The sequence below is a fragment of the Orussus abietinus genome, unplaced genomic scaffold, assembly GCF_000612105.2.
Source record: "Orussus abietinus isolate OABI.00-Male unplaced genomic scaffold, Oabi_2.0 scaffold49, whole genome shotgun sequence".
Classification (NCBI taxonomy): domain Eukaryota; kingdom Metazoa; phylum Arthropoda; class Insecta; order Hymenoptera; family Orussidae; genus Orussus; species Orussus abietinus.
Window position 1 is genome coordinate 283,705 of NW_019394595.1, and position 24,011 is coordinate 307,715.

Below are 24,011 nucleotides of genomic sequence, written 5' to 3' on the forward strand. Positions count from 1 at the left end.
AAGTGGCGATAAACGATCGAATCGGCGAGATATGTCTGGAATCGCGAAGTCGGCGGGAGTGTTTGCACCGTCGTTTAGCAAAGACGTCTCGGGCATTCCGATGAGTTCTTAGAAGAGGAGTGGCGGTGCCTTGTCGGAGGCTGGGTACTCGGAAGATGCGTAAATGGCGGGTCTGAGATGATTTTTGAGAGACCGAACGGGAGAAAGTCGGTCTGGTGAAACTGTGATAGGCTTATGTAATTGGAGGGAATATGTGATATTCTTGATAGGTCTTAGATTAAACGTAGGTTAAGAAACTCGGTAGAGTGGTAGTGATAACCATTTCATCTAACAAACATCGATAATAACCCATACATCTACCATAAATTTAAGGAATACCATTTTCTGACAAACAAACCTTTTATAATATTGATCCGAAGGTGTTTGAAATAAAGATCGAAACGTAATTGGCATTCATTACACGTGCAATGACTTGCGAACCGATTTAATTTGCGAGTTGATATACGTTTCAAGTCAAGGAAGGAGAAAATATATCATTGCTTTACATTGATCAACATGTAATTTTAACACGCGAAATTAATAATTATATCCAAGTATTATCTCTTTAAACACCTCTTTTAAACCACTCGTTGCCTCCCTTTATCAGGTATAACAAAAAGTGAGAAATACTTTGTTGGGGATTTGGAAGGCGAGATGCCGAAGACGGGGCAACGCGAAGCGATTGTTTACGTTCTCTTCTAGTCAAGGTATTTTAAGTATAACTGCATCCCGTATTTTCAGCAAAGGAGATGGCCCCATTTCTTGGGCGAACCCGAGTCGAAACTTTTCCTCGGCGGTGCACCGGAAAGTTACTTACAAGACTAATTTGTGGGACCGTCCACTCGTCTTGCAGGGAAACTTTAACCTCTCCGCCAGTCCTGGCGTAAAAGAAACAACCGCTTTCTCCTACCTCCTGAATTCCGCCGTTCATTGCATTACGGGATAACGAGCATCCGACCTCTAATCACGAGATCCGGACGTTAAATTACGAATTACGCGACCTGAGACGCCACACGTCTTGACATTTCTTCACAACTCCGGAAGTCTTTCCACCAGGAATCGCGGAACAACCGCAAAACTTAGAACACTGGAAAAACGTCATGACCGTCCTTGAAGAATCGATATAAATTACGAGAATCTAAGATAAAACAATGGTAATGAAATCGATCATATTCGAAGTTCAAGTATACGCTTATACCATTTTTGTAAGGTTGAGGTCTAAACGAGCACTATGTCAAGATGCGGTTATATCCAAGAAACCTCAACTTGGAATATTAAATTGAGCAACGTCTCATCCCGGATTCCAAGAGTAGTTTCGTGTCAATTATTCACGTAAATTGTAATGGTAAATTTTGCACATCTAAGATTCCACTTGTTAGGAGGGTAATAGTTTATGAATGGTTAAAAAAATATCGGCAGGGGCGGAAAAGCCGATCCCGATCCTCGGAGTATTAATTTCCGACCAAAGGGTACGTCCAGCCATCGCGGACAAGATTTCACGAGGGAGGGGATGTATTGCTTAATTCTCGCTAATTAGCGTTAGCGAGCCGGCGTTAACGAAGATTTTACCTCGGCGGGAATTAATTAAGGAGGTTTCCGAAGTTGCCGGGTCCGGCGGGGAAGGTGCGGCCAGGTGTACAGGAGGGTGGCGGAGGACGGATAGGTGGTAGGTGGGCCGGTCCGTATAAAGCCTGAGAAGGGAAAAAGGAAGAGAGCCGGGGGTTCGCGCCACTGAATATTCATATATTGTAATCAACCCTCTCAGACTATGGTGGCGCACACGCGGCCGTCCCGCGGCGGAACGGCCGCTTCTTCGGAGTTTCGCTTCGCCCGGAGCGCCCACCTCGATATTCCCGGCCTGCACGTTCGCGACTGGTCAGGGCCGCCTTCGCATCCGTCTGCAAGAAACGAAATTAATCGCGCCCCTTCCGCACCTGCGGGAAAGCAAACGCTCCAATTAACCGCGGAATTCACCCCGCAATAGGTTTATCGTTGGTCCTGGGAACGAGGGATGCGGTTGAAGATCGAAACGATGTCCTTCCTTGAGAGCTGATTGCCATCGATTTCAGCCAATAAGAAGGAACGAACGGTTCGGTCCTTTGACCGAGATGTTAACGTTGCACGTACACGTAGAAAAAACGTTTGGTTCATTGAAGAAAATCCTTTGATCGACGTTATTTGGTTCATTTCCGAAAACGTTTTGATTGTGCGCACCGAATTTTAGTTCACTCGACCATAATCGTGCTCTTCGATCAACTAAAGCACTCATTTTCAAGCGTTTACATCCGCCGAAGCTAGTGGAATTTTTTATTCTGGCCGTGAATTATTATCAGGTGTTTTTTTCATGTAAGAAACGTTGAAAGACAGGAGTGGAGATTTTCTGGACACTTTGGGTCGCATAAATGGCGCAGCAAGGAGGTCGCTTTTGCAAAAGTAACGAGTGCAAGCTCGGGGATAAATAATCGGCCTTGATGCGCAGGTGCGCGCGCATTATGAGGTATAAAGCCGGATTTAAGGGCCAACAAAGAAGCGCCGGGACCATCCGGGGAGTTTCCTAAACTCGTCGGCAGAGTTAACACAAAAGGCTGCGAAAGTCTTTCATCGCGAGTACATACCTCGAATCTTGAAACCGCGGCCGAGGTTGAAAGCAGGCCGCGGCGTTTCCGCGCGCGGATTTAGTCCCCGAAAAAAGTCTTCACTCGTGAGATGATGTCCATAAGGCGGAGCAATTATTGTACGGGGATCCGAAAAAGAGAAAATAGGGAGGCAGAGGGGCAGACCGGGTAACGGAAACTCCCCGACAAGACGAAAACAAAAGAGAGAAACGGTCAAAGGGGTGGAATTCGTTATTCATACGGCCTCAATTATTTTTTCGCGAATTTCGAGGCGACGCCACTCGAACCTGGACCAGCCAGCTTCCGGCATCTCCTCCACTTCTCGGGATTAATTAATGGCGCGAGATATCCACCAGACCCCTTAATTCGTTCCGATGAAGGTTCGACCGAGGTGGGAAGATTGCATAAAACAGAAGGGAGAACCTGGAGGGGGTGAGCCCTTGTATAACGACCCGATATCGTCCTCGAAGAGTCACTCCACCGTGATTTCCGGCGGTCCGTTCCGATCCTCTCTTCCAGAGAATGGAAACCCCTTCCGTTGACTAAAACGTGGTTTTCCTGGGATTTTCACGACCTGAAAAGATCCAGGGGATATTCACTTGGAAATCAGTGAAAACGATTTACTTCTTTAAGAGCCGATTTCATATTGATAAAATAGATAATTTCTAGATAATAGATAAAATTCATGATTTAATGAGGGATACCCTATCGGTTTGATTTCATATGGTAAACGACAATGCGATTCGGTAATAGGTGACGTTTCGCCTCAAGGATCATTATTTTGTAAGTAATTGTTCTTATTCCTCTTTTTTTTTCGCGTTTACGTCCGTAGGGTAGCGGCGGTTTCGGGCGTAAAAAACGGCGGCCGATACCGCAACGGCCATTAAAAGGAAGAAAGCCCTGAAATTGTTTTTTCTCTGTTATCGGGTTAAGTGCCGGGGCAATGAAGCCTCCACTTTACAATAACGGTATCCCTGTAATGCCCGTCGTTTCATTTGTAGAGTAATAATTTCGAGATTGCTGCCGTGTAGTGCCGCCAGCGGGGAGAGGAATAGGAAAAGAGGGAAGGAATTGGCCGAAGGGGGAACGGACAGAGAAGAAACGACGGGAAACTAGACGGACTCTTTTCTCGGGGGAATAGCCGTCCGGTTTCGTTTTATTTTTCCGAGGAGACTGGGAAAATGGATTCAATGTGTATTGTCCGTCCACTCTTAACTCGCTCTAAGTCAACGTCGGGAATCGTGAGCAACAAATGCCCTTTGAAAATGAAGCAAAGCGCTACCTTTAAAAGTTAACGAAACCTCTCGAAGACTCCTGACTCGTATCAATTCAACTTTAAAATTATTACGGAATGGAATAGATTCCTGGACACTGTGAGGATTAAAAGAACGTGGAAAGTCCTGCCTCTGAAAAATCCGACTTTCTGCAGGACCTTCCTCGGAAAGTCATATTTCATAATCTCACTTTACTTTCACCCATTTGAGCTTTTACAGTCATTCTTATCCGCAATGACGCTTTATCGCGTTTCCTCCCCCAGCCCCCAAACACACGGCATTGTCTTCGATCTTCGCAGCGAACCGTGAATGCCGATTGCGACCTGTCGAAGAATTCGGAAAAGCCTGGTTTCCATCGCGAATCGGTTCTTCTGGATTTATTTGCGACCAGCGGGGGCGGAAAAACGTCAGGGCGCTATTTGTTAGCGCTTAATGACGCAGGCCATTAGTCGCAATATCTCGCGGGCATTGTTCGGGCCGAAACTCATATTATTTCCTGGTGCGGCGTAATAATCCGCGTTCCCCCGAAGCCGTTTAAATCCAGAGCAGATAGGATATCCCGAGGAGAAGTTGGAAAGTACGATATTTCGTTATACGTAGGGGAGACCGAGGTTGAAATTGTTGCGAACGCGAAGAAACATCGAAAAATGTCGATTACAGAATTAAATATATTGATATTGTTACAATCGACCTCGGTCTCCCGAACCCGTCTCTTAAACGCGAGCTAATTACCGGTCTAAATGCGCAGGCACCACAAAATCCACCTCTTTTTATCCCCCTTTTTAAATTTCACCTTTTCACCCTGGAACGGGCTGTCGTTTTTTTTTCGATTGAACGCGAAATGCCCGATGCCGTGGGAAGGTAATTTGTCCACTAAACGTTATTTCATTTTCGCCCGGAGTTTTAATGAAAATGGAGGAACTCGTCGCTCCATCCGCGAGTCGATGGAGTTTTTGGCTCGCTGCCGATTCCCTAACGAACAAGATGGAGGGGAAAAAGGTGAAACGCGAAGAAAGGAAAGAGTTGCTTATAGCTCCGCTCTGGAGCACTGGAAACCAGACCGAGTCCACAAGTGGTGCGAGTTGGTAATTTATAAACCCGGGAAAAAGAAGCAAGTTTACGCCAACCGAGGGAGTAAAGTCGGTTCGCATTACGCACCGCTTGCGCTTTAGTTACTCAATTTTCCATTACCGAATCACCGCCGCGGTACGACGTGGATTTATACGAGAGGCTCACTCGTCCTGTTTCGACCTCAAAGGGACTCTTTTCCTCGCCGTTAATTATCTTTATTAGCCTTCGTAGAGCAGTCCGTCGACGATGAAACGCCGCGACTTAACTTACCCCCTGTCGTTACTTTTCCTAACTTGACTTATTTCTGTTGCAGGTAAGCAGACACCGGTTGCAGCTTTGCCTTTTCGATTTTTTTGCATCCACCGAGTGAGTACTCCTCCGATCTCGATCGCTCTAGAGAGCGAAATCTTAAATGACAATTTTTTATCGACCCTCGAGATATTAAATTTACTGTCGCAATTTTAAGGCCGAACGTCTCTTGTTACAGAGTCGCATTGTGGTTTATCATATGAAATCAAAGGTAATCGGCTCTCAAAGAAAGGAAATCTTTATCATTGATTTCCAAGGGAATAGCTCCTTGTTTTCTGCAGGTTGATCGACCGGCTCTTACCGTTATGCAGTTACTTAAAGTGTTCGTGAAGACCTTAACAATCGCGACTTCCGGAGCGGCGTTGCACAAGACGTGCACCGGAAGTCGAGGGCGCGATTCCTTCGCGGCAAATCAATCCGTTCATAATCGATGGATACGGTGCAAGGTATCGCTCGGCCATTGCCAATCGATCGCCCGTACTTTTGACTTCGTAGACAAACACGCAGTAATTAACAATCCGGTCCGCGAAAATGCAGCCTAAGATGCGCAAGGTGCATTATGCACTTCGACTCGTTTGTTGGTTGAACTCGCGAGGTACTTTGTCCGATCGAATTGCGCCCTCGTAAACGTCGCTCATCTTTTACGACGACCGAAGTACACGAGTCACTTTCGAGAGTGATATACACCCCTTCTCTTTACGTCTCTACCCTCTCCCCCTTTATCGGAGCGATGCGGAACAGTCATGTCACAATTTTCCCTTTTCCATTTTTTAATAATACCTCGACCGTCGGTAACAATCGCTCACAATGGAGCAATCTAGTCGGTAGCGAAAGCAACAAAATTTCCTGCCCCATTTTTTAGACCTCGAATTAATCTACGCGGAATGCGCTGCGAATTGTTTGCGTTTAAAATGCACGGGCGAACAATTCGACCCTTTGGATGTTCTCCATCGGGCGGTTTAAATATGAAAATTAAAATTTCTTAACGAAGCACACATTGGCCCGATTTTTACTTCGCGTGCCATTGGTTTTAAATTTTGTATACATCTATGTATGTATAGTCAAAAGTGTACGTATCTCCTAAACATTTTTAAGCCAACGTGAAAACTTTAAAACATGAACATAGAGGCTACCAGGATAGTCCTGACACCCATAATTTTTTTTTCTTTTAATTTGTAGATATTTTAAACATTTCTTTATAAACAAATGAAATTTCACGAGCACCACATTCTTCGTTAGGACCTCCATAATCACGTGTTGACGTTTCCAACGATTTGGTGCACCGTTTTGGAGAAAAGTTATATAAATATTTTGACGTTTTATGTATATATGGAATATCCCTTTCATATCACTTTAAAATTCGTACCGGGTAATACGAAATAGATAACGGGGAGGGAGGTCGCGTAGCCACAACACGGCTGTTACGTCCCCTGTACGGCTGAGACGAATTTAATTCGAGTTAAATAATCATTTCCGGGGATACAGAGGTGGGCGAGCGGGAGCGAAACCGGCCGCGAAAGTGTGACAAAGTGCAGCACGCGGAGCCCCCGCCGGGTGCATCGGGGACGCTAACGATAATGCCCTACCCTGCGTTAACATCGCGTTTCTTCTTTAATGTTTCAAGCATCGCAGCATTGTTCGGTGTGATTCGCGAAATCGCCAAGGGGGAGGAAGCGGGGGACGTCTGGAAGAAAGTAGAAGGTAGGAGAGAAAAGGAGAGAGAATTGCACGAGGTGGAACACAACGGGCTCGCTCGGAGGGGTGGAAAAGAGGGAGAGAGGGAAAGAGCGAGAATTTTTAGAGTGGGCGAAGCGAATTATTTTCCAAGGGTTCTTTTGTGTGCTTTCGCGTCGGTTTCCCCATCTCGGGGCGCATGCGCAGGTCCTTACGCAACGCCGCTCCTTTTTCCTACTTTCCATCCCATTCTCTGTACGCGGCCCTAATTGCAATTACGAAGGTGATGCCGATGGGTATAAGGTACAAATGACTTCCTTCGGACTCGGCTTCCGGCTCGTGGAGGGCAATGATATCGAATCCCATTGACTTCACATATGTGCGGGCACTGGGTTGGCAAATGAGTCTTGACTCAGTTTTAAAAATTTGCAAGTGCCCCTCTATGACTTTCGTATCAATGCAATAAGTGTATGTATGCCTAAGGAAGAACGCCACGGTGAGTGTAGTTCTACCCGTGGAAAAAAATATGGTTCGTTGTACAGACACATTCGATCGATTGAGTTTGATTTATTTTTAGTCAAGTTTTTCATACGAGTCTGTTCATATGCGAAAAAAAAAATTCGTATCGGCAATATCGCTGCCAACCTAAAAATCATCCGCTTAGCGACTCGCGACCGTCAAGCACGAGTCGTCGAGGGAAGTCTCTTAGAAAATCGCCGATTCGCGATAAATCGGCCAATCCTCGCGCCCTGTCCCCAGCACCAAGGTCAGAAGGCGAACGTCGACGCCGGGAGGGGAGCCAGAACGCGCGGCGTCCGTCGCCCGTCCGTACGTGTCTATTCACCCGACCGCCCCCTCCTGCCGGGCCGGCGCCCTCGCTCTTTCATTGGTTCCCGGCGAGCCTCTCGCTCGCTCCCTCCCGCCTCACCCACACGGTCTCCCAGCCCTGTGTGCGCACGTGTCGGCGGGCACACGCACCGACCGTCTAGCACGCCGGTGGAGCGCGGATGCGGAGTACCCGCGCAGCCGAGGGTTACGGACGACAGTGCCGCGTGTACAGCACCGCGCTCCACACTCATGCCTTGCGTCCTCCGTCCGAGGCTGCGAACTTTCCACGCGAGATTTGCGCTCTCCCGGCCGCCGCGTGGCGAGGGCTAGCGCCACGTCCGAGGACTGGGTTCCCGCGCGTCCGTCCTAATGGTTTTGCGTCGCGGATGACGAGGTCGATGTCGAAGTCAAAGTTGGAGTCAAAATCGAAGTCCATATCGAAGTCGGAGTCGATGGGTCCTGGTGGAGCCGGAGAAGCTGGCGGTGCCAATGTGCTCCACGTTGTCCGCTGGTTTCCACAGTGAACGATCAGCTGATGGGGCGCCAGGGACGACTCGGCGTCGCAGGCATCAGCTGATCGGGCGAACCGCGCAGCCGCGCGGCCGACGACGACCGCGCGGTCCGGGGTCCGGACGCGGACTGACCGGCGAGTGGGACCGACCACGTGACCGCGTCCAGGTCAGGTTGGACTACGATAAATCGAGCAGACGTCCGCGGACCACGCGGCGAGCAGGACCCGCGGCAAGGGAACCGGCCCCAAGGGTCCTTTGAGCTGGCTCCCCAAAGACGGAGTCCATGGAACCGCAGGAGGACCCCTCGCGAGTTCGTTCCCTCCGCCTCGAACGGGAGGAACAAACGGGGGCGGATGAAACGTCCGACGTGGGACTCCTCCAGTCCCACCCCTGAGTTCCGCTCATCAACCACAGTTTCCACGTCCTCGGTCGTGCGGATCCATTGAAGCGGGGCGGAAAGGAACCGAAGAAACGCGGGTTCCCTCAAGCTTCCACGCGACTCCCGACATATGCGCGTCGAGCGTGTCTCCTGTTATCCGTTCGAACAACCGCGGACCACCCCGCTGGAGGCATCTGCATGATGAAAGGATCCGCGAAGGGTTCCCAGGATCTCGGGATTAAAGATTGCGGTGTTGGGGGTGTGCGCGGGTGGCTGGGTGTGTGGGTCGGCGTCCATGTGTGTGCTTTGAAGGATCCATCCCACACGTGACGGCGGAAGCGCGACGGGCGAAGTGAAGCTTCGACGCGCCAACTTCCTCTCTGCAAAGTGGATCAAAGGGGCGCCAGTCGAGTGCACGGAAGGACCCGGGGGTTAGGCCGGGGTTAGGCCAGGGTTAGGCCGGGTGCGCGCCGTCGCACCTGGTCCTGCGCCTTCCCCGCCACCCCCGCGCCTTCGGGACCCCCGCGTGCCCCACGGGAACCGTAAGTCCCTTCTCGGGGCCGAGCCGACGAGAATCGATATCTCGACGTCTCACGCGTTCGCTCCCCTGACACCTCGGAGGACCTACGTGGTGAAGGACTCCTTCGAGGCTCGAGGGTGAAGGGTGCGGAGCGAAATTAGACCGGAAGAAAAATCTTTCGGAATAATTAGGAGGGTTTCACGAGTCTCGTTATTCCTTGGGGGAAGGGTTTAATTGTTGGGGACGTACCCTTTTTAATTCCCGGGTTCTCCCGTCGAAAAGTTGTGGAGGTCCCAGGATGCCAACCTAGCGATGTAGGCCCTATATTGAAATGCGGAAATGGCGATGTGTGGATTTCATTGGATGAATTCTCAGGAGTGACGCCTCCTGATTCTACGGTTTCACCTCTTGATTTTGCAGTTTCGGAGGTAAAGTTATTCGCGAGCAGTGCCTCGAACCTTATGTAGAGAAGACAACAATTTACGAAAATTGTTTGTCCCCGAGTGGACGCGGCAAGTTGGCCTGGAAGTTTCTTTTGACGCAACGGGACATCGGGCTGCCGCATTCATCCCGAAGTGTCTGAGAAACGTATACACTTTGCCTCTCCGGGAGAGGGACGTCCTCGTAATCGCGATTGTCATTATGCTAAGTACTCCCCCTCGCACTTTGCGGATGCATAGAATCGCCCAGCGACGCCGTTTACTTCCCCAAAGTGTAAGACACCACCGTGCGTCTCTAAAGTAGCTCTCCCGCGTTTCTCCGAGCGCGCGTCTAGACGTTGCAAAAAGAACCGCAACGAACGAAAACACCCAACCGAGTTGTACTCGATATCAGAAGACGAACACTCGTCCCCCACCCAACGACTATCCTCTCGGAAGTCATTCTCAGGCCCGAAGTGCAACAATTTGCACCCTAACTGTCCTGCATTAAAAAGAAGTGCAGTCATAATCGGCTAAGTGTCTTATCATGGGAATGTGTCATACATCCTACATATATCGACATCGGTTAAAAAACTACCGATCCCGTATTCGCGTCGGTGGGAATCACGCCGTTATTCAAACGGACCACGAGGATCCATGCAAACCCGTGCCATGCAAATCAGTCACCCCTTTCTGCCCACTTTCGGGCGTCCTTTCAAAGCACCAAAGCACCAAATTTCCCAGGAAAATGGCATTACTGCGAAATTTATACAAAATCCTGCGTCTTTCCCTCCGTACTCCGGCAATGCACAGCTCAGCCCTCGATATTGCGACGCACATCAAAGCGCAAACAGCGACTCCGGCAAGCCGGAAGTTCGTCAGGATTGTCGATAGCGAAACGTCGAGCTCGAAGGCAGGAACTGTGTCGTGTGCGCATTCCGCGGTGCTTTTTAATCTACCCCCGGCAAGTCGGGGGATTTTCCGAAATGTCAATACCTCCGATAGCGACGACGCCGAGAGGAGAGGCGACGCTGGTCCGAAACCATTATTAATGGCGCCCCGACGTCCCCGGGTGATAATGCTTCGGCAGGATATTTTGAGAACGTCCTATCGAGGGGTTTCAATGGTTTTTGCCCTTTTAACTAGTTTTTACACATTTTTGCGGAGCCCGAGTTGAACATTGAACCTCACACTTCGTGAACATACCTCAGGATTTAAATTATGAGAATTTAGGATAGGATCTAAATGCAATTAGTCTTATTTATACTTTATGATATGCACGTAGCATTATATAGGATACTTCGTGAACGCATGCGGAGATTTCAAGCGTGAAAAAAAAAATGATCGAAAGAACAAAGTAGTTCAACCGAGATCAATAATTTCGACTCGGGAATATTGACAGTGAAATATCGATTTGCATCAGTCTTTTTTCGAGAAGAAAATCGTCCAGCATCGAAAAAGCTGCAATGGACCACTGGATCTTATCAGTGCTAAGCTTGATATTAATGTTAAACATGTTGCGAAAGACGGGATTACATTATCTGAGAGGTGTACCAGAGGAATGAGCATGTCTGTAATAATAAGTTGATTTATGGGGGATTTGTAAGCGTGAATGGCTGATAACGAGCTCGCTGTCCAACAACAACGTCTCGTCGTCAAAAGTTCGCTTTGGTCGATTTGCTCACGATTTGCTCGCTAAGCTCCAGGACTTACGTGCTCTGATAAGTAGCTCGTTGTAAGGCAAATTAGTACGCACTAAATACTTGATCCGGAGTTACGTCAGTCTTATATAAGGTCCGCCGTGAATGGCCGCAGAAATTCAGCTCGCGTTAAGTGAGCGGTTAACCGCCGCTAATTCTTGCATATTTTTGCGGATTATACTCTTTCATCCCGCAGAATGTATATACGTGTGCACTGAGGAAAAACATTCATTGAACTAAGGAAATATATTTTCAAATCAAAGAATTTGGCTGAAATAAATTACCACGATTCCAAGGAAACGTCGCATCCATTTTATTTGAGTTTACTTGAGTGAAATAATTATTCTTTGAATTACCAAGATATTTCTTCGATACAGTTCAACGAAATATTTCTTTGGTTCAATGAAATACTTTTCTCTGTAATTTTTGGCGGTATAATCTCTGCTACTAATGACAAGTATTCGTATTGAATCGAATTGAAGGTATACCCGAAGAAAAATATTGATGAGTGCAAATTTTCTGCAAAATGCGGAGTAAAATCAAAACACCGTCCATCAGTTTCGTTAATCCGTCTCCATCGACGACTTTATCGTACACGGTGTTTCGCAAAGGGAAAAAAAAATTACACCCCTTCATCCCTCTCTACTCTTGTCGAAAGCGAGCGACAAAAACCGACCCAGGGAACTTTTCTGGACCCTCGGCCAGGAGGGTCGAAAGTCGAGAGGCTTCGGAGCTCCTTATCACCCCGTGATATCGCAAACTCGACACGGCACCCCTGGACCCCCCGGGCTTGACCACCACCTTCGGTCATCGTTTGCCCCCCGCGGGATGGACATCCTCCGATGGCGCCGCGGTTCGCGCAGTAAGCCTTAATTAAAGTTTCCCAATTGATTGCCCGAACGACGACGGGAGTAATCAACTGTCGTCCCACGCAATCGCCGACTGACGGGGCGAAACTTGGACGCCCTCCGACGTCGAACTCCGTCGACTTTGGCTCCCTAATGGAACTGGTTCACGACGACCAGCCAAGCCGCATCGGTTGAGGTGGAACCAAGACGGATTCCGAGTCTACACCCCCATTGGTGACCTCGTCCTGATGATCCGTACCTGTCCATCCGCACTTCCTCCTCCACCCATCGACGAAAAATCCCGGATAACGCGAGAAATTCTCTCGATGAAGTTCGAGTCGACATCCTGGCTGGATTCCTCTCCGGGGGCAGAAACGTTGCTTTGATACAGTTGCCGTTGATAATTGAAGTCGTTCGAGGTTTTCTGATTTTTCTGTCGATCTACGACCCTCGATCTGGGTAATCGAGTTGGGTTGTTTGGGCTGGATGTTGCCGATTGATCTTCAGTCGAAGAAGTTGCCCTAGTTGGGGTGGAATCAAGACGGATTTCGAGTCTACACCCCCATTGGTGACCTCGTCCCCATGATCCGTACATCCTGGCTCGACTTCTCTCTGGGACCTGAAACGTCCGCTTGATATCGCTTCCTTCGCTGATTGGAGTAGTTCGCGATTTTTTCATTTTTCACGTCGTTGATTGATCTTCGTTCGAAGAATCTCCAGCTTGGGTGGGACCAAGACCGATTCCGATTCTACACGCCCATCGACGACCTCGTCCCGATGATCCGTACCCGTCTATGTCCTCACTTCCTCTCCCTTCCCTTGTCCAAACCCTCTATATCGCACATAAAATTTTCTCGATGAAGCTCGAGTCGACATCCCAGCTCGACCTTTCTGCGACCAGAAGTAAGATGCGTCCACCCGATGCGGCTTCCTTTACTGATTGGAACCGTCCGATATTTTCTGTTTCGATTTTCTGATTTTTCTAGATATCGACCTAGGTCCCCCGATGTGGGGAATCGAGTTAGGTCGTTCGAGTACTCTTCAGGGCTCAAGGCGATCCGGTTGTTTGAGCTGGGTGGGCACATCGCTGATTGATCTTCGTTTGAAGAAGTCCGTATCCACCGCGGCGGAGCACGAAATTACAGAGTAAACCGTCTTTAGCGAAGTTATCGATCACTGGTCGACCAGGCTCGATTTACGTGCCGCCCATCGGACATGAATTACGAGCGACCCCGCTGTTTGCCGAGTTTACCTCCGGTGTATGTACTCCATGTTGTACGCTAGATTTCTTGTGCTCGCTTGACGTGCAGCTTCGCTGATTAAGTATGTCGAAATAACGCGATACGACGTGCTCGTAAACGTCGAAGTTGCGGCAATAGCTGGTCTACCTCTGCTCCGAAGAATATGGGTTGTCTAACTCTACCTTGAAGGATCCAAGCATTTCCTGTTTTTCATATTTTACTCCTGCTCGTTCTTCCTGTCCGAACGTTCATAGATGTTGCAAATTCGACGGCTTTTTCTCGATATACTTTTTTCCTGGTCAAAGGTCCCCTGGGAGCAGCCAACTCTTGTGCGGTCGTAAACTGCGCCATCAATCATTTCGTACAAGGTCCTAACCCAGCATCTCCTTTATCCATCCCCAGGCGATCTTCTCAGGACCCATTCTCAGAAATCTATCGGAAAACAATTATCTAGCCCAAGTAAATTCATTTAGTTAAAGATGGAACGTGTAATGGACGTTTCGAGTCGGTTTGTAACTACTTTGGCATCTCTAATGTCAGCTACAAAATCGATCTGCAGTTTTACGCACGCGGAAAAGGAATTCAGTCATCAGAAGAAATGTTACTTACTTCGGAAAATGAAAACACAAAGTCGCGTCCTGGATCGGAAAGTCGCGTCGTGGATCACAAACTCGTGTCCTGAATCGCAAAACCGCGTCGTCAAATCGGCAACAATTTTCCCAGGACCTGGACGAATCGCAGCGGCTCTGCCCCGCGAGAATTTCCCACGTTTCGACTCGGCATTTGCGGATTCAGAGACGATTCGTCCAGCCACGTTGATTTCCCGGGGCCGACCGAGCGTGGTTCCTTCCAGACCACGCTCGACCCGATGGGCGACAGGTCGCACCTACTTTCCGCTCCGCGGAGCGAAGCGACTCCACCGCGGACGGAAACCCTCTCGACGGAATCATAATTTCGACTGGACCACGGCCGTCGAGGTCGCAGTCGAACGGCCGTCGTTCCCTGCGGTTTGCGAGCTCGTATTTCCTCGTTTCCTCCCGGTCCTGGAATCTCCGGGTCCAGAGAACCCAGCATCCGCAGGTCGCGACCACGTTGCCATGGATTATTTATTTTCCCATCCCAAGTCCACCCGGATTTTCGAAAAAGGTGAATAGCTGGGATTACCTGGCTTAAGGTAATACGAAAGTGATTAAAAAAGGGGGTCAGTCGTTTCTGACGGTGCACCGAAGAGTTTGAATGTGTACCGAGTAATATGCAGTCTTCAAGGATATTTCATTTCTTGTATAGAAATTAGACTAATTTTTATAAGCAGTTGGATAAGAAATGAAATTTTCTGGGTCTGGGCACCTTCCTTGGGGCCTCCGTATTTACGCGGTGGACGTTGATTTTTCAAATGGGACAAGAAAATAAAATGTTATCATTTCAATATAGCATTTCCTTACTTTTTGGAAGTGTCAGGACATTTTTTCTGTGCTCATCGGTCATGTAGTAAAATTTCAAACGGCTCGGTGGAATATCTTCCAAGAAGTGCCTTATTCGAATTGAGAGAGGAACAGTTTGAGGGAGGTGTTTGATATAACCTTCATCATATTTTCCGCACTTTTCGCACGGTTATTCGGCGCTGAAACGGGTAAATTTTGGGAACTGCTTTTTAAATGAAATCTTCGTGATTGTCGGACTCTGGGGAGAGGAGGTTCTCTTCAGGGCTGATCGCTGCTGCCAGGGCGATGACCTCCTTTCCAATCGTCACAGCGAAGCGACTCCACCGCGGAAAGAGTCGCATATATCGGGGAAAACTCCACGGGCTCGTAATTTCGCCAGAGACTGGCCGAAATGAGGCAGCGGGCAGTTTCCGCCGCATCCGGGCGGGTCCAGCGCAGCCTCCGCCATCTGAACTCACCGACCTCCCACCTCGTGCCGTTCCCATAGAATATTTATTCCTCGATCCCACTTACCGTCCCTCGCGATTCCACTGGACGAGAACCCGAGTCGAAAATTTCCACCTCGTGTGAACCTCCAACGCACGTTAGAATTTGTAAAATAATTCGAAAACTTAAGACAGGGAGATGTTAACGTAATAGATTTCATTTCAACTTCGAATGTACGCTTTTGCCCATTTTTTATAAGGTAGAAGTTCAAGCGAGCATTAGATCGAGATTCGAGTAAATATCTGAAACCTCGAGATTCAAATGAGGAAAAGAACTAAATGAGCCTGGAATTTCCCTTGTCAAACTGAATAATCAACATGACGGACGATTTAGAAATTCAACCGAGCTCGATTATTCGAACTTCGGAAAAGATGCGTTCCCTTCGCCAGAAACGCCTGTTAGAAATAATCGATTCAAGAGCTCTCCATCTCCCCTCGTATACTAAATGACATATCCAGTCCTTCCCATATTTTTTGAGTTTCACGTTAGGGATGAAATCCGCGCAATTTGGGGGACTCTTCGGTTGTTATCCGCATCCCTCCACGTTAGAATTTCCGCGCCGGTGCAGAGCGGATCCGTCCCCATTCCTCCGGATTATGAATACCGGGAGTCGAAATCGCCGAAGCCACCATTGGCCGCATATGGGGACTCCTTTCGGCCGGCACCATGTTGGGAAAATTTTCCGAGAACACGTATCCCTCCATCGGCGATCGGGAAGGAAGAAAAAGTCACGTACGGTTCGGGCAAAGTCTCTCGGCCGGGTGAGACCGCAAAACCAGACCTTGTACCGCGAAACGTGCGGTGACGTTCCCCGGCAATTCGAGGCCGGGATTCCGAGACAATTTTCCGCGGAATCCGGGAAAAAGAACCGGGAAAGGGGGGGAATGTACGTGCAATAACGCGACCGACCGCCGATCCTCGAGTTTTCACTTCGCCCTGGCTTCATTTTTGCCCGCGAGCTTCAAACGAGAACGTATTATCGCAACGCTGTAAAATGTGCCCGAGGGAAAAGTGACGACGCGGCGACGCGCTTTCCTGTATCTCTTTTTCCTCCTTTTCTTTTTTTCCATTTTTAATCCCTCCAGCGGGAGGAGTTCGTGTTTTTATCTCTGAACGTTTCGACGCCTCGCAAAGGTCTTCGATCTGGTCAAATCTCGCCAATTTCAGTCGTTTTTATGTATAAAATGCCCTGTTAAAAATACTCATTACATGAAGATGATGTATGCACACAGCAAATATCTATACAAAAAATTATAACCGGGCGTTTCATTTTTCGTTGCGCGTCCACTTCTTAACGTGTGAATTTACGCTACCGTAACGTAAGACGGCTCACTTAACGGTTGCTTGAATTACACGAATCGATATCGAATTATCGCTGTTCGCCGTTGGAAAATATTTCTCCGGAAGATGTATGCAAATAGGAAATAACTATACAAAAAATAATAAACGGACGTTTCATTTTTCGATGCGCGTCCACTTAACGCGCGAATTCATCCTACCGTAAGAAGTTTCACTTCGAAATACGAAGCCGGGCTTTAACGGTAGCTTGGATTACTCGAATCGATATCGAATTATCGATATTCACCGTTGGAAAATATTTCCCCGACGAGGAATGATTTTTCAGCGGAGGATAAGGGCCGGGGAGAAATGCCCTCGTAGCTGCCCTTTGGCATATCATTTTTCCGCACCCACTAACGGAAGCAACGAGGGGCCGCCGTTTCGAGAAACGAAACGAACTGTGACGGACGAACGAGCGGAGCCAACGAACAACGATTTAAAGGGAACGATAGGTAGACGCGAGAGTTACGAGCGGCGTTCCAAACAACCGGCCAAGACTCGACCAGTCCTCGTGGGCGTGGAGAAACGCGATCGGTAACGCGGATTATTCTCTCTCCTCCTTCCTGCGCGATTCGCAAAAGCACACCGCCGAGTCCTGCCGGGATGAAGAATCGTCCAGGACGGTATCTCCTTTTTTGCCGGTCCGCCTTCCTCCGGAGCGAGACCCGCCGATCGGGGGAGGCTAAATCATCCGGCGGTGCCACCGTGCTGGAAATTGCCCCCAGTTTCGATAAAATGAGATGAAAATCCTCTCGGTGCGAATTCGGCCCGGATATCGTATCCGGGGAATCCGGCGAGGTGCTAGAAAACTGGATGCGCAGGATTTTATTCGGCAATCTTGGATTTGTGGAAGCGGAGATAAAAGAAAACGGAAGTATCGAGCTTGGCTCTTTTAACGAGAAAGAATAAAATCATGGAAAAGGGGAAAAGATTTTCACCGATGAGCCAGATTATTTATTATTTTTCGCGTTTCTTGGCCGCGGCGCCCTTGACCGTCCTTATCAGCGATCCCCGTATCAGTGGATCCTCTTCCCGGGTGTCACGGACGCGGTCCAGTTTGTCCCGAGAGCAGTCGAGGCCTAGGTGCGCAGATTGCAGGGGTGCAGCGTCGCCGGGTGCAATCAATGAGCAGCGAGCCGTGTCCGCGCGATGATGCATTAATACCATTATCGCGTCCGATGATCACCTGCGCGCTACGCGAGGCGCGTTATTATCCTGGGGGGATGCGCCCCCCCGATCGGCCAATTTAAATGCTCCGTAATTGCGGGCGAGGCCCGATCAGGGGAATTCGGGGGACGCACCCCCGACGCACCCCTTCCGGTCCCACCGGAAGCAGTCCGCGCCTTCCCTTGCGCGCCTCTTTATCCCTCCTTCTCTTTCCGACTCTCTCGGTCTCTCTCCGACGCCCGGCGTCGCGTCGTCTCGCTCGCCACCCCCGGTGCGGCGACGCGTCGCATCTGCCATTGCCATTGTGGACGGGATAATTATGCCTCATTAACAAATAGCTTTCTTTGATGTGGCACCACGTGCGGAAGGGGTTGCGCCACCCCGGGGGGAGGGGGAGGGGGCGAAGGCAGCCGCGGGGGGAGATAAAGACGGAAAACGAGAGAGACGCAACGCGTCGCTCTGCGGTTTCAAAGCCCCCGGTCGATATTTCACGCGTCCCTCCCTCTCTTGTGGACCCACCCCCTTTTGCCCTCTGACTGACAAACGGGGGCGGCTGCCCCCGCGACCCTGGCGTTTGTGACCTTCGGGGGCGCGAGCCCCGGATGAGATGTGCCCTCCCCCTCCCCACTTGCCCTTTTTACCTTTACCCGTAGTTGCACTGAATGCATAATGACCCCACCATTCAAGATATCTCTTCGAAATGTGGTGTACGTTTAGTCCACGTTCTTTTTATAGACGTATAGTTTATTAGAGATATTTTTAAATTTGGAGTACGAGTGGGAATCTCCGAATTGGTTCCACCCGTTCCTGAATTTACGCGGAGTGTCCACTCCACGTGGATTTATTTCAAAGAAATGTTTCTTTGGTTCAGTGAATTTTTTTTCTCAGGGCATACGTTAGAGAATGATGCTTAAGATGCAAGTATGTCACGTGATGCACATGCGACGACACTATGTGTGTCATCCGTGATTATAGCCTGGCCATTGCTGTCAGTAGGTTGTAACCTTCGCAGCTCGGCGGTTTAATCACTGTGTTTAGACCGTCTGCATGGTGTGCGCTTGCGCTGTCATTACTTTGATACGGCCGGGACAATTATGCAATTACTGGGTGGCCGTGCGTTACCGTCCACCTTGGTGCATCTCGTGCTCGCGGATTTTCTTAACTCTGATTTCCCGCGAGACGAAGCCGATATTCAAGTGTTTCATTTTTTCTACGTTTTGCCCTCTGGACTTCTTATCATCGTCAACTGATTTCGGGATTTAAAAATGGGGTCGTTTGAATTCATTGAAATTGGAATCGAGCCTCGGTCGAGAGTCCGTCAAATTCTGGTGATTTTCTCGTGGAAATACGTAGTCCTCGCTATCACCCACGATGATAAGTCAATGTCACTGCCCATAAGGGGAGCCGATTAATGGCGCCCTGACGCGGTGTACACATCCCCGACAATCCGTCTGTCAGGGCGATTGAACCCCGTGTGGGGTACGTGCACTCCGAAAACATAAATTATTCATCGGCAGCTATGGCCGATGTCAGCCGCGATATAGGCGCGTTCGGACGACACGAGCTTCCAGCTTTAATGATGAACCCGACTGCATCGCCGTATGCATCTCGTGCATCGACGTCGCCTTCTTTCCCCGTCTCGCCGAAAACCATCCCGAAGTGCATTCTTGCGTGTCGCTCCGCCCCGAAATGCGGAAAAAAAAGTGCTTTGTCTAATAAAATCGATTGATTGCATATGATTCATTTCAGTAAACGTTTTGACTCGGTAAACTGAATTTCAATTCACTCGACCATGTTTCCTCCGGTGCTCGACAATTAAGCGTCCGTTTTACATTACGCATTGCACTCGTTAAAAAGGTTTTGTCATTCACGTTTCTCCGATGGTTTTCTACGTATGTGTCTGGGTCCGTCTCGCCGGGAAGTGTCTCCAACTTGTCGAGGGGTGTCAGACAATGATTTCCCGTTTCTTCCCGCGGAAAATCATTGTTCTCGGCGGTGACGCCCTGCGAGTGCACCGCGTGCACCGCTCGATGCACTCGGCAGACACTTTACGCGATCCGAGCCAGTCGCCAGACGGATCCTTTGGGCACGATATTGAAGCACGCGATCTCTCGCTTATACACCGAGCTACAATGGGACGACCGATATTCCGCGGTCCATTATTCCGCGACGAGGTTGCGGAGATCGCCCGTTTCTTCGGCATCCGCGACGCGTTCTTTTTCTCGCCCCTTCTCGGCCGTATCGCGAGACTCTTACTGCAGATTTCTATGCGGAATCCCGATTGCATTCTTCCACCTCCGGATATGGTTTCATTTTAACAAAAGTTGCAACTAAAATATAAAAGCAGCTTAATAAATTGATGCAGATAATCCCGAGATAATATCGATGCAAACTGTCCATTGTATTAATTATTTCTGGATACCTACGGAAAAAAAGTGCATAATTGAAAACGTACATTTCTAGATATCCGCATCCTGATCTAGCTTTCTCGAGAAATCACACGTACAATATCTCGTACTCTTGAATCCTCAATCAGGCCGATCGACCTGGACAAGTCTTATCCGATAAGAAATTATGCGAAAATACTGAATGTAGGGAAAATGGCACCTTTGAAAGAGTGCATCTTATCTTCGAAAAATAAAACTATCTGCATCGACTTGGGAAACATTGCATTGAACGTGGAACGTAACTTATAGGTTAGGGGATCGAGTCGAGGGAGATAAAAATTGCAGCCTTATCGGCATCGACGCTCCGTTACTTATGCACATATCGATGGATCCATGGATCCATTTTTGCCGAGCCCGGGCAACTCTATGCGAAGGCATTATAAACGGTATATCACCCTATGCGAAAAGAGTTACGCCCTCTTCACGAGCGCACCAATAATATTTATGTCACTTTATGACGTGCACGCATTATCGCGACCCGTACCGCCGGTTTTATTGCGCGTATTGCGTGTCACTCCGAAAATCGATTTTACATGACACGGGAATGTTAAAAAGACATCCTAATTCCAGTTTCCCGATGCAAATCCGGTGCACTGCGATGAGTGATCTGGAAAGCGCAATTTTTCGAATCCTCGTTTGTGATTATTTCACAGTTTTCAGTTGTCGACGCAAATTCTCGTGATTTCAAAGACCAATTTCTTTCAAGTTTGATATTTTAAAACGAATCGTCTAGTTCTAATCTATGTCCCAATGCCGGAACTCTGCGGCAACGTTTTTGAAATAAACAAATGCTTTATCATTTTTTAATTTTAAGCCGCTTTCGGTATTAGAAAAATTACCGACTACGAATGTGTTTAGAGTTCATATTAAACATTTATTTATATGTTGGGCGAAAATAGTTGACGTTTTTATTGCAAATCAAGGGGACCCTTTGAAAAGACCGAGACCATCTCCTTTTCTTATAATACGCCGAAGTTACAGGAAAAGATTTCCCGTAAATCGACGACTCCGAGGATTCATCGAGGATTAACGGCTTCCAGGGTGGATAGGACGAGTCTTTGAGGGCGGATCGAAACTTGAGGATTTAAGGGTAGATTTGATATCGAGGCTCTACGTATATCGAGATTTAGGGGATGAGTCGGTCTCGACTCTACGAACTGTTTTCGTCGGTCTCAAAGACGATGACCGAGGGGAAAATCTGCGGAAACAGGATTTTTCCTCATAACTGGGAATCTCGGATTAAAGATAAATTTAGAAAGTTGAACGATATCAAGTAAGGAATTCAACGGTCCTTTGAAGAACTACATGTAACTAGTTTCTTCTATTTGTATCTAAAAATATTCAGTGACAATCCCCAGCGCCGGGACGAAATCCTTAATTTATTGCAACTAGTTACTAGTACTATTTATTGCAAGAGTTTCGCCTAGGTCAATTAATTAGTGACGAACATAAACTTAATAGCAACACCGAGAGAAAATATACCGGTCCATCCTTTTCCAATCTCAATGCAAATTACCTATCTCTATAAATTAGTTTTTGGTCATTTTTAAACAACTTCAGGACCTATCTTGTCCCTCCTGCCTAGGTCAGTGAATTAGTGACGAGTGCGGAGAGGCAGTCGGCTCTCCTCGGTTTGCAGGCCCGCGTAGCTTCAATTAACGCCGCCCACCCTTCCTGGCCGGTCCGCAACCCTTTGTGCCCCGAACATACTATATTTGTCGCCTTTCGGGATTTTCGTTCTCGCACGCTTCGATGTATTCGCGGGGCGCATTGTCGAGGGGCCTTTGTTCCGGGGTCGGTGTGCGCGTGGCACGCACGCCCGTGAAAAATTCAGGAACTCGCGTGTCGCGTGCACATCCACCCCGCGCGCCATTGTTGCTAAATATCAGGGCCCGCGATTCATCACCCCTCTTTTTTTTTTCTTTTTTTTTTCCCTCCTTCCTTTTTCTCCCTCCGAGGTTTACGCGCGTGGCCGCCGACGGGCGCGCGAATTAAATCTCTCGGCCAACCGAGCCACGGTCGTTAACGCGTAATTGGTGGTCGACGTCTCGTGAAACCGATGACACCGGTACCCCGCGAACTTGATGATAACACGCGACTCTTTATCACGATCGCCCGCCGGGGGAATTCATTATCGCGCGGACAATGTTCACGGTAACGAAGTTACCGGCGCCATGGAAAAAAAAAGAAGTTAACCGTGGAAAATCAGTTTTGGGCGAGCCAAGTTGTCAGGGATTATTGGAATGCGAATATATGCTTTTTCGATTATCCTGCACCGAGGGAAATATTTATTCCCTGGGTAAGAGAAGTTCTTACGGTGGTGGAAATGGTTCCTCGTGAAGAAATTTCTTGGCAGGATGTCGGAGATGCATAAACCGAGACTCGCGGATCGTACGATTTTTCTAAAGATCCAAAAAGAATTGACTTCGACCGCAAATTGTTGAAATTACAGGATTATGGGATCGTTGCTCCGGAATCGGACATCAGGCGGGAAATGGTAGAAAAAAGTTGAACCCCTCTAACAACCTAGCGGGCTCAAATTAGGATTTTTCGGTATTTAATGGTTCTTTGTCGGGGAGAATAGTATTTTACTCGCATTTTCGAGCCCGCTAATGTTTTATCGAGCACACTTTTCCGCCGATACCGGACCAATACGAGCTCAAAGTGGTCGATATAACGCTGCGTAAAAAAGGCTGTATAACTTCAGCGCAGCAGATAACGAGCAGTGCTCAGCGACTCCAAAGGACCCCCAGTGCCCAGTCCGCCGATATCGAGGATGGAGAAGTTAATTACACACCCTGCTCTTTCATTAACAGCTAGCCATCGATTATTCCCCTTCGGATTTCCTCCCTTAAGTACAGGAGGCGGCCAGGGTGTCAATTTAAACATTTACGGGGCGCGAGTGGACCACAAAGGGCACATTAGAAACTCCCAATAAATTAATTTCCGCGAAACCGATGAAGTTACTCCATTAAAATTACACCTCGAAATTAATTTATGTACGTTCACATTTCGTATTATCGAGTCACCCACGGGTGTCACTTTCACATCCCTTTAAATGCATCTCAGTGAGACGTCTTCTGGCGAAAGTCCCATGGCGTGGGCATTATTTCTGCTTCGCGCCATGACGCGATATCGATACCGTGATGTTTAAACTCCCTATCGAGTCTGCAGGACAATATCGATGGTGCCTGAAAATGGGAAGTCAAGACGGAGCAAAATTGGAGCTCGAACAATGGCCGGGTCCCTGTCTCTTCGGCTTCGTGAACCTGCCAGTCCGGAATGGGAAAAAAATATAGTTTCTCCTTGAGGAGAACCGTCAAGCCGGGGCTCGTTAGAAGTGCATATACCTACGTGCGTGCGCGTATCGTGCCTCGTCGAAACTAGAGCGAAACTGCCGGGCTCCTCTTTGATAGACCCTGGCCGTCCCTCTTCGTCCGTCTCGTTCGTTCTCTCCGCCTCTCGCTCTCTGCTCTCGCTAATAAACCTCCCAGCCGCATAATGTGGTCCACACGAACCGGGGGCAGGGCCCTCGGTGCTTTGTGCGGTGCTTGCAAGTTCCTGGCGTCCTTCACGAGGCAGATTAGTACCATCCATTAAGCCCTTAGCGCGGCCGAGCGCGCGTCGAAGATGGTCCGACCCGACCCTAAACGCGAATGTCGTGCCCGTACTTAAACCGCTACGTCGGAATTATCCGAGATA

The 24,011-nt window shown here is 48.7% G+C and overlaps 1 protein-coding gene across 5 annotated transcripts in view; it reads left to right on the forward strand.

Annotated features, from left to right (window-relative positions):
- The window catches only part of LOC105700682 (dystrophin, isoforms A/C/F/G/H), a 404,586-nt gene that overhangs the window by 276,927 nt on the left and 103,648 nt on the right, over positions 1 to 24,011 (forward strand). The window lies entirely within an intron of this gene.